The sequence below is a fragment of the Pinus tabuliformis genome, chromosome 1_1, assembly GCF_031772625.1.
Source record: "Pinus tabuliformis cultivar Carrire ecotype Pingquan chromosome 1_1, CPIR1, whole genome shotgun sequence".
Taxonomy (NCBI): domain Eukaryota; kingdom Viridiplantae; phylum Streptophyta; class Pinopsida; order Pinales; family Pinaceae; genus Pinus; species Pinus tabuliformis.
The window spans coordinates 529,195,011-529,215,163 of NC_142297.1; positions in this window are offsets into that span (position 1 = coordinate 529,195,011).

The following is a 20,153-nucleotide window of genomic DNA, read 5'->3' on the forward strand; positions in this document are numbered from 1 at the left end:
GCTAGTTGTAGATGAAATCTACAACTCTCTTTTGCTAGCCATGTATCAACCCATCCAAATGTTTTTCAAAAATAAAAACTAAACATCAACTCGAAATTACCTTTTTTGATAGCCTTTCATCATGACATCTTCTTCTTGCAACATCAACATCCTACACATTCATAATCACATCTCCAAGAATTTTAATGTCAAGGGTCAACTTCCTTTACATACCTTATTAGGTTCTTCATATCTTGTCTATGGAGATGTCATAACCAATTCTTCCAGTTGTCGGATGTTGATTTCTTTTTCTTACATGACTATAGTTGCATTTTTCACAATCTCTTCTTTCTTCAACCATTTTGACATGCTGCAATCGTATGTCACCATACCTTCATCCTTTTAAATAATGGATCCCACACAAGGTGAAATAATTAGTGAGACACTTGCTTCTTCCAAGTAGAGGTGAACCTCTAATGAATATTCCAATGGATGATCTTGATTATCCTAATACTGCAAATGCTCCTTTCTAATGATCATGATGTATGATGAGTTCTTTCTATCTTCTATCATGCTAGATGACTTTCTTCATATTTACTACTTATGCTTTCAATGAGGTTACCAGGAGCTACTTCCTTTCTATGATGACTACTACATCCATGTAGACTGCTACTTCAACTATCGTTTCAAGCTTCTATAATGATGTCTTGAGCTCTTTCTTTAATCACATGCCTCTAATATGATGCCATCTCCTAATCTGATGCATCCTATCATACTTACAATGCTTTCTACCATGATAACTATCTTTCACAAAAATCTGAAAAGAACTAGGTGAAAGAGATTATCTCAGTCATAGTAGAGATCTTTCACTGCCTCCTTTTATTTCTTCTCATTAGGTTCTTCTACTTCTTCGATGATTTGGGCTTCATTCCTTTCTTTCCTTTTCTTGTTGTCCTTTTTACGTTTTAGACAATTATCCTTGAAATGCCCATATTCCTGAAAACCATAGCATTGGATCTTTGACATATCGATCTTCTTCTTTTTTTGAGGACCAAACTTTCCTTTTTTCCTAGCCATAGCAAAAAATTCCTTAACTTGTTCATTTGGTTGTACATTGATTTTTGCCTTTAACTTGGTTTCTTCAATTTTACATAATGACAAAAGTTCACTAAATGGAATGGCTTCTTTCTTTTCATATATGCTTGATATGAAGTTGCCCCATTCCTCTGGTAGTGCATTGAGCACAACTGTGGTCATTTCTCTATCGGACATTATTTCCCCCAACTCTTGCAGTTGGTCTCTTGTTTTTGACACCCTCATAAGATATGTGGCTATCTCTTCTTCCTTTGATAACTTATGTTATTTTTTATAGCATCAGAGGTGTTCTAGTCTCGAAACATTTTGAAGAGTCTAAAACACAAGAGTTCTCCATAACCCAAAAATCCTTTGTGGAAATTCCATTTAGAAGTGCCTCAATTAGATTATTAGCCCCTTTTTAATTATTTCCTAAGTCTAAACTTAGGAAAAGGGGTTAATTAATCAGTATTAATTGAGATAAGGTGAGACTCATCTAGAAACTCACACAGATCGACTCTGATATGATCTTATCCCTTGATTAAGAATTAATCTTGGTCGTTGGATTCCCAACAGATGATTAGAAGAAGTCGATGGGTAGATGGAGAACACACTTGTGGGGTTCGATTTCTTTGGCAGTTCGATTTCTAGAGATTAGCAACAGTTGCCGGAAAGCCAGAGAAGGACGCAGAAAAAGTGAGGGACAGAGACAGTGAAGCCAGAGGAAGATTTCCAGATACGTTGAGTGCATTTGCAAAGAGGCCAAAATTTCTCCAGGAAGCTTCGCATAGGCTTTAGTGTTGAGGTTTCTAAGTCTAACAGTTATAAACCCTCCATGTACTTTCTGATTTATTCCTTCCTACTTGTTTTGATTAATTAACAAGTTATTTACCATGTAAATACTGAAAATAAACACAAGTACATGCTCAACACATAATAGATCATCAACTGAAGGAAACAAAAACAAGCACACAAATGACACCATTATTTTTTGACTAATGTCCCCATAAAAACCTAATGCGGGAAAAATAGTGCAACTATCTGAAATTTGATTTATTAAGCAGTTTCAGAATACAATTTGGGTGCCAAATCCGGCTCACCCAATAGAGAAAAATCTCGGTAGTAGTACCTCTCCTTCAGAGACAGATGCTCCAGTTGAAACCCCAGATAAACACTCCGACAACTCCTCTACTCCAATCTGCCCCACGAAAACCCAGCATCGGCCTCTTCTGCCCTCTACGTTAGATTTCCCCGCAGTTCTAGTAGTTCCGGCTATTCCTGACAGTTCCGAATTTTGCCATTTGCGTCAGCTTTCTCGGCTGTTCCGGCAGTTCCCGACAGTTCCCACTGTTCCTGGAAGTTCTGGCTTCTGCCCTCTGCATCAGCATTCTCAGAAGTTCCTGGAAATTTCGGCTGTTCTCGATAGTTTCGGCTTCTGCCCGTTGTGTCAGCTTTCCCGACAGTTCTGGTAGTTCTGACTTCTGCCCTCTGTGTCAGCGTTCCTGGCTACTGAATTGATCCTCCCGACACTATCTCTGCCTCTCTGCTTCTGTATTCACTGCCCCTCAACTGCAACTCCAGATCACTCTCTCAACTTTCTTAGGAAACCCAGCCCTAGAAAGTCGAAATCTTGATCTCTTGGTGTGTTCTCCAAGTGACCCTCAAGCCTCCTCTTATACTTTTCTCGTTGACAAATTAACGGCCGAGATTAAGTCCTTAATCAATAGCTAAGATTAGATTTGGCTCAATCCATGACTTTTGGATCATTCTAACACAGTTTTATATTAATTCACATTAATATTTTAATTTCCCTAAGTTTAGACTTAGGGACTCCATTAAAAATATTACTTATTTTCCTATCTCCTAAACTGTTTAGAATCTGCCCAAACCCTTTCTGGGTATTGGAGATCTCATGTGCCTTAGCATCTCCACCAAATTTCGTGGCTAGAGCACATCCGATGCTACCCCAAATCAACACTCCCTCTTAGCGAGGACTGTGCTCTAGCAATACTCCTTATTGAGTAGTACTCTGATCATTTGGCATCAGTCCCTGATGCTAGGACTGCTGCCCATTATCTGTACTGCTGCATCTTGTATTGCCACCCATGGCTCTGTCACTGCCACTACTGCCTTTGTATGAAAACTCCATCTGCATTCGTGTTGGTGCCCATGGCCCTACCATTGCCACTGCTGCGTCTGCACTGCATCCCCACTCATCATGCTGCCCATAGCACTGCCACTGCTAACTGTTGCACTGCAACTCAGTTTCTGAGAAGTAAGTAACTGATCTCCCAAATCTGACATCTCTGTCAGGCTAGAGACATTCCCGATGCTGAAGCTCCCTCTGTCACTGACAAGTGCTCCCTCTCTGACCTCTGCGCTACTGAAACAACTCCTTGCATCTATCATCGTTGCACACCTCTCTATACCATCCTGCACTAGTGCAACACTCCCGTGCCTCTTGCACTGTTGCAGCCTGCTAGCCTCGAGCTGTCCTGGGAATCTTGCAATGTAGCTCTCTTTGCCGCTCCATCCCCATCTGTCTCTAAAGACATCCGCCAATCCTGCTACTCCTCTTTGGGGCTCCTATAGCCAGGTATAATCCAAGAGGTTGGGTACCTTGAGGATCCTGCCCCTCATCTTCTGCTCTTGACTACAGCTTGATGTCTCCCCACTTTCGCTCAAGTGGTGTGTGTGCACTCATGGCACAGTCATCGTCTGTCTCCACTTCCTTCTTTCCCCTTGCTGGCACTGCCTTGGTCCCGGAAGCCTCTCCCTTGCTCTTCTTCCTCAGACACTGAGTCGCATAATGACCCAACTCTCCAAAGTGGAAGCATTTGACCTTGGAGAGGTCCTTCTTCTTTCACTTTTCTTGCTTACCCTTAGATGCTAGGGTAGCATCCACCTCCTTATCCTCCTTGATTCTGATCCCCTTGCTGCAGCTTCCCATCTTGGTCACCCTCCTGATCTCTTCTTGGCGAAGATCCACCCACATTTCCTCCCAATTTGGAAGGGTTGCCCTGCCTAGTGTGCTCTTGACAAACAACTCCCAATCTTCTGAGACTGCATTCAGGGCTATTCTCACCATCAACTCTGGATCTAGTGTGACCCCTATTAAAGTTAGCTGATGTCGGATCTCCTTCAATTGACTGAGGAAGGTGTCGATCTGTTCTCCCTTATGCATCATGTATGACTGCAGCGGATTTTCTAGGAGCATCTTCCTCTGCACGGAAGTATGCTGATACAACTTGGTCAGGGCCTCCCACATCTCCTATGTCGTATTCTTCTCGGCAATATGTGGTACTATATGATCCTTGACCTTGTCAAGAATGATACTCTTGGCCCTCGCCATTGCTTGCTCATACCTGTCATTGTCAGCTGGGTCAACTAGGACCGCTATCGTCCTGAGGGCGAAGTGCTTGACATGATTTCTGTCAAGTACATATAAGATTCTGGCCTTCCAGACTATGAAGTTTGAGGCTCCGTCCAGTTTGTCCTGGTCTCTTACTCCGTGTAGTGCCATTCTACTGCTCTTCTACTTCCCTCCTGGAAGTTCTTGATGTGACTCCCTCTGAGCCTCGATTTCCCTCCTAAAAATCCTTTTGTTGATGTCAAGATGCCCCCTACTCTGATCGTCGGTGCAACTGCACCACTGATCCAGATTTCTTGGCTAGAAACCCTCGGTAACAACTCCCTCCTCCTTGGCCTTGCCTTGTTAGGTGCTATTTTGACAACAGTACCCCAACAGCTCCACTTTGCAACTTATCCACAACCTCCTAAACCCCAGCAACCTGAAAGGTGAGAGCTCCTAGGCTCTGTGCCATCCGAGCACCGACAAACTAGCTCCCTAAGCCAATTGCATCAGCCCTCCTGGCCTCTGCGTGGCTCTGCGTTACCCTGTCTTTGCCTCCCTCAGCCTCTACGCAGCCTCTTCCTGGCTCGAACTTGATGATGCACGCATTGTGTCACCCCTTGCTGTTTTTCCAGTAGGAACAACTTCTATCACTCAGGACAACTGTTTTCTACTTCTGTTGCTCTGCTTGGTTGATGTCCTCAGTTCTACTGTGATCTGCAAGCACGCTCTGAAACGATGTTGAAGTTTCTAAGTCTAACAGTTAGAAACCCTCCATGTACTTTCTGATTTATTCCTTCCTACTTGTTCTGATTAATTAACAAGTTATTTACCATGCAAACACTGAAAATAAACACAAGTACATGCTCAACACATTACAGATCATCAACTGAAGGAAACAAAAACAAGCACACAAATGACACCGTTATTTTTGGACTAATGTTCCCGGAAAAACCCAATGCGGGAAAACCATTGCAGCTATCTGAGCGTTTGATTTATTAAGTAGTTTCATAATACAATTTGAGTGCCAAATCCGGCTCATCCAACAGAGAAAAATCTCGACAGTAGTACCTCTCCTTTGGAGACAGATGCTCCGGTTGAAACCCCGGATAAACACTCCGGCAACTCCTCAGCTCCAATCTGCTCCATGAAAAACCCCAGCATTAGCGTCTAGGGACTATGTCAGCCTCTTCCACCCTTTGCGTCACCTTCCCCGGCAGTTCCGGCTGTTCCCAGCAGTTTTGGCTTCTGCCCTTTGCGTCAACTTTCCCAGCAGTTCTGGTAGTTCCCGACAGTTCTCGATAGTTTTGGCTTCTGCCCTCTGTGTCAGCTTTCCCAATAGTTCCCGATAGTTCCGGCTTCTGCCCTCTGCATCAGCTTTCCCAGCAGTTTCGGAAGTTCCCGACAGTTTTAGCTTCTGCCCTCTGCGTCATCTTTCCCGGCAGTTCTGGCTTCTGCCCTCTGCGTCAGCGTTCTTGGCAGTTCCGACTGTTTCAGCTTCTGCCCTCTGCGTCAGCTTTCCTAACTGCTGCGCTGATCCTCCTGGCACTATCTCTACCTCTCTTCTTCTGTATTCACTGCCCCTCAGCTGCAACTCCAGATCACACTCTCAACTTTCTCAGCAAAGCCAGCCCCAAAAATTCAAAATCTTGATCTCTTGGTGTGTTCTCCAAGTGACCCTCAAGCCTCCTCTTATATTTTTCTCATTGACAAATCAACGACTGAGATTAAGTCCCTAATCAATGGCTAAGATTAGATTTGGCTTGATCCATGACTTTTGGACCATTCTAACACAGTTTTATATTAATTCACATTAATATTTTAATTTCCCTAAGTTTAGACTTTGGGACCACATTAAAAATATTAATTATTTTAATATCTCCCAAATTGTTTAGAATCTGCCCAAACCCTTTCTGGGTATTGGAGATCTCATGTGCCTTAGCCTATCCACCAAATTTTGTGGCTAGAGCACATCCGATGCTACCCCAAATCAACATTCAGTGGGTAGTTTGATTTGTTGAGGAAGGAAGATGTTTTCAGTTCCAGAGCGCAGGTAGAGGTTCTAGAGTGCCGGAGAGGCATTTTCCCAATCAACAACAGGCAGGATGGCTTGATTAGCAGTCAATTTGGGCAACACGTGTGGCAGTGAGCTTTAGGTTGACATAGAGCCTGCGTAGACCTAGTTGGATGGCTAACTTTTCAGAGGTAGTCCAGCGTTGGAATTGCCTGGAGTGAGGGTAATTTCCCTCTAAATATTTTTGCCAATTTTTTCTCTACAAGATTGCCAGTTTACGACATCTAAATTGTACTCAGATTATTTCACTGTTGCATAATAATTAAAACCCTCAGCTGCTGCACCAATTTTCCCAAGTTGGGTTTTTCTGGGAACATTTGTCCAAAAATAACTGTGTAAATTATTGTGCGTGCTAGTATTTTCTCTGTGTCTAGCACTATTTTTTTTGCAGTTTATTTGTGAATATCACAGTGTGAATTATTTGATATTTTCTATAGCAGATAAATTGTTAAATAAATTAACAATTATAAAAATAATTTCCAGTTGTTGTGATAGATGAAAATTTAACATGGTATCAAAGTGCGAGTGATCGGCCGGGAAGCTCAAAAGTGGAGAAGGGAATTTTGTTGTTCAGAGGTAGCAGCAGGCCAAAATTCTCAAAGGCTTTGCAATACCCAGATAGGCAGTTTGAATTATTGGGCGAGGGTTCGATTTTCCAGTTGTAGGTTGGCTAAAAAGTTGTTTTGCCCAAGATAATGATTCCAACAGTAAGAGAGAGTAGCGACAGCTCAAATTTTTGTGAGCAGATTTTTGGTTGGACGCAGAGGGCTTTATAGCAATTTTTAGCAACATAATCAACGTCGGGTGGAAGAGAAAAGCACACATAGTAAAGGGAAAATTTCTCTCAGGGGACTCTAATTTTCAGAAGTTCGATTTTTCAAGTAGATTGGTAATAGTTGAGTGCATATTTCCTCACTCCGAAAGGGAGTGAAAATAGCAGATCCAACAACCATGCAGAGGAAAAAAGGTAGTTTTCGACAGATTCAGAGATGGCCACAACAGAGCTCAGAGGTCAGGTTAGGTCGGAGGGAACCTCCAACTATTTCGTTTGGAAGGCTAGGATGTCCTTCCTTCTGGATGAGCATGGTTTGAGGACCTATGCAGAAAATGTGGTAGCAGCTCCTCAGGACCTCGATTAGCAGAAGGAGTACAAGAAAGAAATGGCTAAGGCAAAGAGGGTGATTTTGGATGGAGTTCGGGATCATCTAGTCTTACATGTGGCAGACAAGGGTATGACCAAGGAGATGTGGGATGCTTTGTCTTAGCTATTTCAGAGTTCTTCTGAGCAGTGGAAGATGTTTCTCCGGGAGAAACTGAGGAACAATAGGATGCAGAAGGGCAAGAGCATAGATGCCTTTCTCACTCAGATTAAGGTAGTTCGAGATCAGCTGTCAACCTTTTGGGAAGCACCCCAACCCACAGAGCTTGTACGATTGGCACTGAATAGTGTCTCAGAGGATTGACAGGTATTTGACTAGAGTATATTGGGCAAAGATATCTTGCTGAAGTTGGACAAGATGTGGTTTGATCTACAATAGGAGGAGTTGAGGTGGGCTCATTTAAAGAGTACCATCAGCAACAGCAGCAAGGGGTCGAATATTGAGGAGGAGAATGTGCCCCTAGCATCTAAGGGCCCCTGTCAGGGAAGGGGGAGCATAAGAAGAAGAAGGACCTGTCAAAGGTCAAATTCTTCAGGTGTGGTGAGTTTGGTCACCATAGCACACAATGTCCTCTTAGGAAGAAGTACAAGCAGGAGAACCAGGACCAGGAAGCAGTGTCTGCGGAGATTGACAAATTGTCTTCCATGTTGGAAGAATAGTTTGCCATGTTTGCAGCCATAGCTCCAGGAGAGAGGTGGGGCGATTTGGAGCTGTAGTCCCAGAGATTGCAGAGATAGGGCGGGATCCATTGAGGAGTCCACCTCATCGATCATCACCTGGCTACATGGGCCCACAACATTCAGTAGCAGGATGGATCGGTGTTAGAGATGTAGTTAGATTCCAAAGTGACAGTTGCAGACTAGTAGTAGTAAGAGACTGAGGAGCGTAGTGCAATGTTGACAACACAGTAGGTGGATGAGTGCAGAGTTGACAACAATGCAAATTCTTCAGTGATAATGCAGAGGCTAGTAGCAGTCAGGGCTCAACAGACAAATGCATCATACTGAACACAATTGATTCAGTGTTTTGGATGCTTCTTAGTTGCAGTATTTGTAGTTGTAGCAGCGACAAATGAGAGGGAGTTGCAGTGCAAATGCAAAGTTGACAACAATATGACAGTGTCAACAACAACATAGATGCAACATCAGAGTTGCGCAGTGGTTGGTGGGAAATGTCCAAACATCAACAACGTGATAGAGGGGTGATAGAAAGATAGGGTGTTGTAGCAGTGCTGCAGTAGTAATGTAGCATTAGAACATCTTCCTTACTAAGAGGGATTGTTAGTTTTTGTAGCACCGAAGTTGTTTTAGTCTCGAAACTTTGAGAGGATAAAACACGGGGATTCTCCATAACCCATATATCGTCTTTGGAAATTCCACCTAGAAGTGCCTCAATTAGACTATTAGTCTTGTTGCACACTTTTTGTCAAAGTTCTGTTAATTTTTGCAACTAGGGACAAATTCCACATTGGATAGATCAAATGATTGATATAATACTTGCATTAAATTCCTCTTTTCAAGAGGACCAAAATCCACCTAAAGATCACCTAATTTGGTTAAGCGGAAGTTAAGTTTTGAATTATTTTACTCATACATACATTATAGAATGGGTTGGCCCTAACCATATGTGTAACTGCTTGGGTCAACCTTAACCCCAAGTGAACCCTCAGGAAAGCCTATAAATAGAAGTGACCTCAAGTTCATTTCATCACATTGATCAAGCCATTTTCTATTCTTCTCTTTTGTCTTGGTTCACACAGGTTCGACGGAAGGAGTTCGCACAAGGGTCTGAAATCACAAGCGTGAGGTTCGCTCTGAGTTAGGGTTTTCTGGGTTCTGGATGCCGGCACAGAACAGGCCATTTTAATTGCTGGATGCTTGCACATAACAAGCGATTTTAGTCCCTGGATGCTGGCACAAAGTGGTCAAGATAACGTCCAAAGAGCCCTAGATGCTGGCAGACAGGCTTATGAGAGCGTCTAGGGGTTTAAAGTCATATCAGGCTGCATTAGTCCCCGAACTTTTGCACAAAGTGGTCGTGAGAGAGTCTAGGCCGTCTTGGATGCATGCACAACAATTGTAAGGGAGAATCCAAGGGTTTTTGGTGTGTTTTACCTCGAATGCACGCACAAAGTCTTACTGAGAGCGTTCAGGTAGTCACAAAGGCCCTCACATAATGTCTGAGAGAGCGTCCAGGGAGTTTCAGATGCACACAAATAGTTTTGATGGGAGCGTCCACAGTTCAGATCTAGGGTTTGACATCTTGGCTTCAGTTGACTTCAATGATCTGGTGGATCTGGGTTTCCCTATGTTTTTGTACAGATCTATAGATCTAATTTATTGGTATCCATTGCAAACAAATGTTTTGAGCTCATTGTACTCTCAGCTAAATTTTTTTATGGTGATCTATTAAAGAAGAAGATTTGAAAGGGTTTCCCCTGTTCTTGGACCAATTCGTTGTCTCTTATGGTTGTGCTGTTATCTTCTTTGTCATTGCAATAATTGTTCTTTCTTCAGTTCTGTTTATGATTGATTATACTGCTAATAATTGGATGCATGTTAATGAAAAAGTAAACTGGGCTAAAGTAACTGATACAACATAGAACAATTAGAAAATTTAACATGGAATCAAAGCTGAGGTGAAGGACAAGCCCAAAAGAAGACAAGCATTGAAGCCCTCTCTTTTAGAAAGAAGATTGCCTAGTCAAGGTCAAGATGTCATCCTCTACCTTCAAGGAGCATGAAAAGTTGGGTGATGCATCAAACTTTGCTGCATGGAAAGTCAGATTGGAGATCATAGCTGACAACAATGATGTGTTGGAATACATCCAAGGAAGAATGCCCGAGCCTCCAGAAAATGCTTCTGCTTCCCTCAAGAACAAGTACAAGAAAGGTGAGTCCAAAGCAAAGCAAATTATAGCTGATGGTTTACAAGATCATTTACTTGCATATGTTGGGAATTTAAGAAAGTCTAAAGATATGTATGACAAGATAGCCGGCATGTATGAAATCAACAACTTGAATGAGATCATCACTTTGAAAGATCAACTCAAGGAAACTAAGATGAACAAAGGAGAAGCTATTCAATCCTATGTTATGAGGATCTCTTGCTTTAGAGATCAATTACAAAGAGTTGGAGAAAATGTGCCTGACAAGGAGCTAGTAGTTTTTTCTCTTAGATGTCTCACTCCTATTTGGGAAACCTTCATTACTACAATTAGCAACAGCAATGTCCTTCCGACATTTGATGAAATTGTTGGGAAGCTCACTCAAGAAGAATCGAGGATGATAGCAAGAGGAAGGATTCAAAAGCATGAAGAGGGAGAACCCACTGCATATATCACTCATGGCAAAATGATGAAGGCAAAAGGAGGTCCATCTAGGAAGCCTACTTCTCAAAATAAAAAAGGAAGAAATGACAAATCGTTATCTCATATTGAATACTTAAATTTGCCACAAGATAGGTCATTATGCTTGTGGCTATCCCAAGAGGAGCAAAAGACCACATTACAACACTAGAGGCAACTACAATAACAAAAAAATAAAAGACTATCAAAGAAAGAACTATGATAGAAGGTATGAAAGAAGAAGAGTCTGAAACGACCGTGAAACAAATCATCCTCCTCAAAAGAAGTCAAGGGCTCCCAAGTATGAAAGTAATGTTGTAAATAAATCTGAATACATACTAATTTCTGCTCTTACTAGTTCTTCTCTACCAGATTCATGGGATGGTTGGTTGATAGTGGGGTCACTCATCATTTCTCTGGATACAAGGAAGTCCTCTCTAATCTGGTAGAGAGGGAGACTAAGCTGAAGATCATTCTTGGAGGCAACTCCACTCATTTCGTGAAAGGCTTTGGGTTTGTCAAATTTCAGTTGAATTCAGGGGAATCAATTCTACTGCATCATGTTATGTATGTACTTGGATTAATGAAGAATCTGGTATCTATATCTGCATTGGAAGATAAAGGGATGAGGGTTGCCTTCATCAAAGGTAAAGTTTTGACTTGGCCTGTTGATTCACCTATGAGAGATGCATTCACATTAGGATTGAGATTTGAAGGACTCTATAGAGTCACTGGAAGACCTCTTCTAGCATTGGTTCATAATACCAATCATCTGAGTGAGTTATGGCACTGCAAACTGGCTCATCTACACTATGATGCACTTCCAAAGTTGAAGAAATTGGTCTCAGGTATTCCCAATGTTCAAGCTCATCATGATGGAGTTTGTCCAGGTTGTGCGAGTGGAAAGAAAACAAGGGGGCCATTTCCCTCTAGTAAGAACAAGACAAATGACATCCTCCATCTCATTCATTCTGATATATGTGGTCCGATGCTTGTACATTTTGTTGGTGGTCATCTCTACTACATCACCTTTATTGACGACTTCTCAAGAAAGACATGGATATACTACCTTAAGCACAAGGATGAAGCCTTTGAAATATTCAAGGAATTCAAAGCCTTGATCGAAAATCAATCAGGAAAGAAAATCAAAGTCTTCAAATCCGACAATGGAGGGAAATACATGTCAAAAGAATTCATAGCATTTTGCAAGAAAGAAGGGATCAAGACATGGATATACTACCTTAAGCACAAGGATGAAGCCTTTGAAATATTTAAGGAATTCAAAGCCTTAATCGAAAATCAATCAGGAAAGAAAATCGAAGTCATCAAATCCGACAATGGAGGGAAATACATGTCAAAAGAATTCATAGCATTTTGCAAGAAAGAAGGGATCAAGAAAGAAACAATTGTGCCTTATACTCTTGAATAGAATGGTCTAGCTGAAAGGAAGAACAGGTCCTTATTAGAAGTTGCTCGTGCTATGCTCCATGATCAAAAGGTGTGAAAGTTCTTTGGGCCGAAGCTACATCTACTGCTATGTATGTTGAAAACAGGGTGCCTCATCAAGCGTTAGAAAACAAGACCCCTGAAGAAATATTCACAAGTATCAAGACTAATATTAGCCATCTTCGTGTATTTGGATGCCCCGTATATTTTCATGTGCTGAAGGATAAAAGGAACAAATTGGGAGCTACAGGAAGAAAAGGTACGTCTGTGGGTTATTGTGAAAATTGTAAAGCATATAAAATATATATTCCTGGTCAAAGGAAGGTCGAAATTAGCAAGGACATAACATTCGATGAAGATGCAACTCTTGGAAAAGCAAGAGATCTTCCTATTAGTTTTTTGGTAGCATCGAAAGTGCTCTAGCCTTGAAAATTGGTGGAGAGGCTAAGGCACATGAGTTCTAAAGAACCTAGAAACCGTTTGGTGAAATTCCATCCAGATTGTATTTTATTAAAATAATGAATATTTTTACTAGAGTTCCCAAGTTTAAACTTAGGGAAATTAAAATATTAATGGGTATTAATCAAAATATGGGTGAGAATGATCTAGAAGGTGGATCAAGTCATGTTTTAATCTTAGCCTTTGATTAGAGACTTAATCTCGGTCGTTGAAGACTCAATAAGAAAAGTATAAAATGGAGGCTTGGGGTTCATTTGGAAATACAAAGAGAGAGAGAGAGAGAGAGAGAGAGAGAGAGAGAGAGAATTGATCTAGAGTTCAATTTTTGGGGCTTCTAACTAAGTGATCATTCAGCAGCAGAGGGGCAGTGAGAATCTAGGAGGACTTTCTGGAGAATAATGACAGAGAGGCAGAGAGAGCATGTAGAGAGGCAGTGTAGAAGCCGAGAGAGCTGTGTTGTCGCACAGATTGTCTGGGTAGCACGACAACGCTCAGACCGGGGGCTGTCACCCTGATCCCCAATCTCTTTGTTTAATCCGTCTCAACAAGGCAATTTAGCACCTGATTGATTTTAGAAATTAATGTACTAGTGCCTTATGGAGTTAATGATTAAATGATTATTTATTATATGTTGCAGAAATATGAACTTTGTAAAACAATCTTTTATCATCAAATATCTCAAGCAATACAAGCTATTCAATAAACTCACAATGCTTTAATAATGATCTAGCAATTAAATTTCTAAAGATTGAATGCTTTAAACAACCATACAATTTAAATACTGACCAATTACCACTTTCATATAGCTAACATTTAAATAAACATTTAAGTGCATTCAACTATAGAGAAGTGGAACATAAATACCACAAAAGACACAAAAATGAAATTTCAATTTTTTTAGTTAATCTTTTTTTATTTCTAAAAAAAAAATTTCTAAGATTAAAATAAAACAGGACTAAAATCTAAATAAAATTTAAATCTAAAAGAACATAAAAATCTAAACTATAAAACAAAAGCCTAAAGATAAACTTTTTATGCTTTTGGGATTTTATTTTTTATTTTTTTTATAACTTTTGATTTATGAAATCAAAACAAAACTAAATTAAAACTAAAAGCCTAAAAGAAATCAACACCTAGTCTATATACATAAAATGAAACAATATAAAATCTAAATTCTAAATAAAACTTAAATCTAAAACCTGAAAAAGAAACTTTTTATGTCCCTTTTTTATATTTTATATTTTTATATTTTATGATTTTTTATTATTAAAATCTAAATTTAAACAAAATTAAATCTAAATTTAAAGCAATCTAAATCTAAAACTAAAACAAAAATTTAATAAATCTAAAACTAAAATGAACTAACGAAAAGAAATACGCTACCCTAAAACTAAATTAATCTGAACCAAACGAAAATGAAAACTAAAACAACTAAATTAATCTGATCCAAATGAAAATAAAAACTGAAAAACCATACGCATAAAATCTGAATGATTTTTTTTTTTTTTTTTTGGTGCAGGCTTGGACGTATGATGGCAACGGATATTGCAATGATGGGCTCGAGCGAGAGGAGTGAGGGTAGAAGGCATGGAGCTGGAATAACTGTGTGAAGGCTTTTGCAGGCCTGGACACTGGAGAAAAAATGCGCAGAGAAGGAGAAGGGATGGCTCATGATGACAGCAGACGGAGGAGGAAGGAACTGCATGGAACGCAAATGGAGATGCGGATCAGTTAGAGTGAAAGCAAGGGAATGAAGTGTTGTTTGCAGGTGCGAGGATTGCGTGAGGAGCAGAGGAATGAGCAGCGTAAAGGGTGAGAAGTGTGGAGAGCAGAGCAAAGCAGAAACATGTGCGGATGAGCTTGACAGAAATAAGGGAGAGAGGTGAAAGATGGCAGCAATCTAGGAGCTTCACACAACCTCCCAAAAATATTTCGAAAATTTTTCATGGAAATGAAACCCCAGCAAACAGATAGCTTGGACAGACCCTCGACTTTCTTCAGAAAAATTGAAAACTTGTTGAAGATTATCCCTGCAAAATGATGCTGAGGGTAGATCTTACCCTCCAGGGCTTAGATCTGGCTTCAGGACGAGATTATATCCTCAGCTCCAAAACTTGTAACAACAAAAGAAAAAATACCCAAAAATAATATATGCAAGGATTAACACTAAAACCCTACAAATCAATTACAATATTTACAGATTTATGACTCTAAACAGCCAGATTTGTTAATAATCCATAGAAATATTTTTAGAATTTTAGATTTACTATGAGATACTTCAGAAAACCTCTCATGCATTCAAAAGATAAATTTAAATGATAAACCCAGGATCAAAACTGGCTAGGCTCTTCAAGAAAATGCTTTTCAAGAGTTGGCTGGTTCAGCCGAGAACTTCCCCAAACGCCCGTTGATCTTCACAATCTAGATTTCCTACACAGCTCACTTCAACTATCAATAAAGAGGGAAAAAACAGTACTAAAATCCAAATCCAATGGAGATACCTGCCATTATTTTCAGAAATTCTATTACCATTCAAACCCTAGTGAGTAAACAAGATACCTGTGTTCAACATCACTCTTCATCAAGCTATTACCAATGGCTGAAAACAAATTTATGCAGAAAAATGAAACATCTTACAACATTTCAGAAGAGTAACACCAGCAAGATTTCAACCCCAAAGTCTTTCTTTATTGCACAAGAAAAAGATTACAAGAGAGCTTTCTTCAGCACAAGACTCACAGATCGAATGATCTCAAATGACCCCTGACACCCTATTTAAAGGAAAATTTCCCAACAGCTAGTTCGAGTGATCCATGTCAAACTAATCTCAACCGTCGATGAGGATCAAAATCCCTTTCAATCTCATTCGTCAAAACTTTAAATGCATTTTAATATATTAAAAATTAAAATTTCGTATTTATTTTCTCAAAATTTTGACTTATTTTATTATTTTATTTTATTTTTTAATTTTAATTTTAAAATTTTTTAATTTTTTATTATTATTTATTTATTATTTATATCTTTTATTATTTTTATATTTTTTTAATTTTTAATTTTATTATTATTTTTATTGGACCCTCGAATTTAGCCTTTGGAAAAATCACCTAGGACCTAGGACTTATGAGGGGATAAAACATTTTCTAACCTTCAAGACACTTTACATCATGACTTTTACCATTTTACATCTCAAGGGGGAAAACCCATTTGACATAGACCCTCATAGACCACCCAGTTCCGTGACACAAATATAATCTAGCAGATCAAGCAATTTGTAATAACCTAACCAAATATTTAGAATTATTTCCAAACTACTTTTTCATAGACTCGAAGCACACTAGGATTCCCCTAAGATTCTAATGACAAAATTCATTCCGGCTTTGGGGTTAGGCTGAAGGAAAACTCTGCTAATGATGGATCAGTGAGACAAAAAACCTTCCGGAACATAGATTATCATTAGAAAATTAGGTTTGCCTAGGTAGTTTACATACATGACTTAGATCTGCTAAGATTATTTACAATTTACACATGCAGACTGGGTTTACAACATAACATGATCAGGTCGATGATGACTGTCGAATGGCACAGACATGTCGATAAAGAGCTATCCTTTTTGCGAAAAAAAAGGGGGTGTACTACTATGGGTAGTTGACACGTAGTGGTCAACATATGGCTCTACTTGGGGACACGTTGCTGCACTGTAGGAATGTGAGAATCCAGAATCTGCATCCACGCAACACACAACAAAAAATAAGTAGCATCCATCAAAAAATCATGATATAACATTAAGCACAGGAAATATATAAGCTCTTCATTTATTAACTCTCTTGTAACATGAAAAGTAAATCTAATCCTAAAATAGAAATGAAAATGCTGAAAAAACAAGGAGTAGGGTTAGAAATATAGAGGATGCCCCATGGCATCAAATGTGTTCAATATAGTGTATACTGAGCATTTGCCCGCTTTCAAGCAAATCTGTCGACTGCTTATCGGATGTGCCATGTCCAATTCTACATACGGTAGGACTTTCTCCTATCCAAAAATCAAGTTGCTCGCGGCCATCTGATGCATCAAATCTTCTTCTCGTTCTCTTTCTTTTGCGTTTCTTCTTCGTGGCAGGTTGTATCACTGATGATGTGGAACATTCTGCTTCAAAACCCTTAGATGAAGTATGTAAGATATGTGTGACATGTCTTTCTTCATTTTGCATCTGATCTTTATCATTTTTAATTTTATTTGGATCACCTTCAATTAACCACTTTTCAATCGAACCAATGACCTCATAATAAGATGGAGCTTGTTGTAGCGAATAAGGAGGCTTCTGATCTATCGATGTTTCCTGGTTTCTTTCATCCTCTGACTGCTGTTGAAATTTATTTACCTGTATTGTAATGGCATCTATCTGGCTAGAGTGTTCAACTTTCATAGTACTGATTTCCCTGGCATGGTCTTCTTCCATGATCAACAACTTATTCTGAAGACATATCTGATTAGCTTTCATGGTCTCCATTTCCTTAGCATGCTGACTCTACATGTTGGTTACGTGATTAGAGTGCTTAATTTTCATGATTTCCATTTCCTTATCACGTTTTTCCAGGCAGTTGCATAAAGTTCTCACATCATTGGCACAATTGGTTTGATTGATCTCCATATTTTTTACCGGCCGCATTAGTTTTTCTATAATTTGCTTCTGATTTTCCCTTTCATTGTCGATACTGATTTTATAATTTGTCCCTGCTTTTCCACTATCATGGATTTGATCTGCAATGGTACATGTGGATGGCACATTCTAATATGAAGAATTGTCTTGAAATCTTTCATCGATAGCTGGACCTTTCATAAGATTACTTTCATTTTGTTGCACAATTTTAGGGGTGCAAGGCGAGCTATCTTGATAACCATATCTATCTTTAAAAGCATTGACAATGTCTTCTAAAGAAGTCAAAGAATCTTCAGGACAATTATTAAACCAATTCAAAGCATCACCCTCTAGAGAAAGGACAAATAGACGCATTTTGACATCTTCATGATCATACTAAGGAGGTCTACAATATATGATCATTATACGAGTAAACCTACTTAGATGCTTTCTAACAACCACTAAATCATCACTTGAGAACAAAGGTAATTTAGAAATGGCCACTTCTGGAACATCATGGAGAACATCAATAAAATGACATGGGGTAAACGAATAATCCATGATGAATAATGAGGGACCAAATGGATGATAGGAAGAGATATCTGCTCAAGAAAATCAAGAGATGAAAGAAGTGGACTCGCCACTTGAACAATGAATCTAATTCTAGGATCCAAAATGCAACAAACAAGAAGATATGAAGGAGGCTTCTTGTTTGGGAAAAATAAATGAAAAGAAATGGAGTCGCCACCCAAACAAGAAACGAACTGAAGAGTAGTTGCTGATATGATTAAAGATAAGGTGATAAAAGGATCAAATGACACCAAAGAATGTTGGCCATTTGACAGGCTAATGAATGGTGGAAAAGATGAGATGATGCTCAAATATGGTGACCCTATCGACGCAAATGAAAAGATCCAGATTCCAGATGAAAGAGAAGAATGAAGATGAAATGTCGTTGAAATGTCAGGGACAGAAAAACTCTTTCCCCTGCAACGGCGCCAAAAAAATGTTGTCACACAGATTATCTAGGCAGTGCGACAACGCTCTGACCGGGAGCTGTCACCCTAATCCCCGATCTCTCCGTTTAAGCTGTCTCCTGAGGCTAAGGGGGGTAGACCCTATGGGATAAAGGAAGACCAACAGTGGACCAGTTGGGTTGGGAGACACAGCAAGACAATTTAGCACCTGATTGACTTTAGAAATTAATGTACTAGTGCCTTATGGAGTTAATGATTAAATGATTATTTATTATATGTAGTAGAGATATGAACCTTGTAAAACAATCATTTATCATCAAATATCCCAAGCAATACACGCTATTCAATAAACTCACAATGCTTTAATAATGATCCAACGATTAAATTTCTAAAGATTGAATGCTTTAAACAATTATACAATTTAAATGCTGACCAATTACCACTTTCATATAGCTAACTTTTAAATAAACATTTAAGTGCATTCAACTATAAAGAAGTGGAACATAAATACCACAAAAGACACAAAAATGAATTTTCAATTTTTTTAGCTAATATTTTTTTTTTTTTCATTTAAAAAAAAAAAAATCTAAGATTAAAATAAAACGGGACTAAAATCTAAATAAATTTAAATCTAAAAGAAAATAAAAATCTGAACTATAAAACAAAATTTTAAACAAAAGCCTAAAGATAAACTTTTTATGCTTTTGGGATTTTTATTTTTTATTTTTTTATAGCTTTTGATATATGAAATCAAAACAAAACTAAATTAAAACTAAAAGCCTAAAAGAAATCAACACCTAGTCTATATACATAAAATGAAAGAATATAAAACCTAAATTCTAAATAAAACTTAAATATAAAACCTGAAAAAGAAACATTTTATGTCCCTTTTTTATATTTTATGATTTTTTATTATTAAAATCTAAATTTAAACAAAATTAAATCTAAATTTAAAGCAATCTAAATCTAAAAGTAAAACAAAAATTTAATAAATCTAAAACTAAAATGAACTAACGAAAATAAATATGCTACCCTAAAACTAAATTAATCTAAACCAAACGAAAATGAAAACTAAAACAACTAAATTAATCTGATCCAAATGAAAATAAAAACTGAAAAAGCATACACATAAAACCTGAATGAAATTTGTTTTTTTTTTTTTTTTTTTGTGCAGGCTTGGATGTATGACGGCAGCAGAGATTGCAGTGATGGGCTCGAGCGAGAGGAGTGAGGGCAGAAGGCGTGGAGCTGGAATAATTGCGTGAAGGCTTTTGCAGGCCTGGACGCTGGAGAAAAAACACGTAGAGAAGGAGAAGGGATGGCTCATTGTTGTGGGGAAAAGTGCCTATGCAGGACGACCCTATCCACCTAAGGTGTGACAGTGCCTTAGCAACAAACAAAGTAACTACTTGAGTATTCTTCTTTATGAAATATGAGCAAAGAAGGAAGGGATGAACTAACCGTTGTCTTCCGCTAGCTCCCTTGGCCCAGTTCCTTCTCTCTTTGATAGCTTTCAACCTCTTGCTCCTTCACTGGCCCAGCAGCATAATACCTGCGAGATCAAAGGAAAGAGAGACTACACAAAGATATATGTTCATATACATAACAAGCTTAGGATCAGATTATAAGCAAAACATACTAATGCAACAT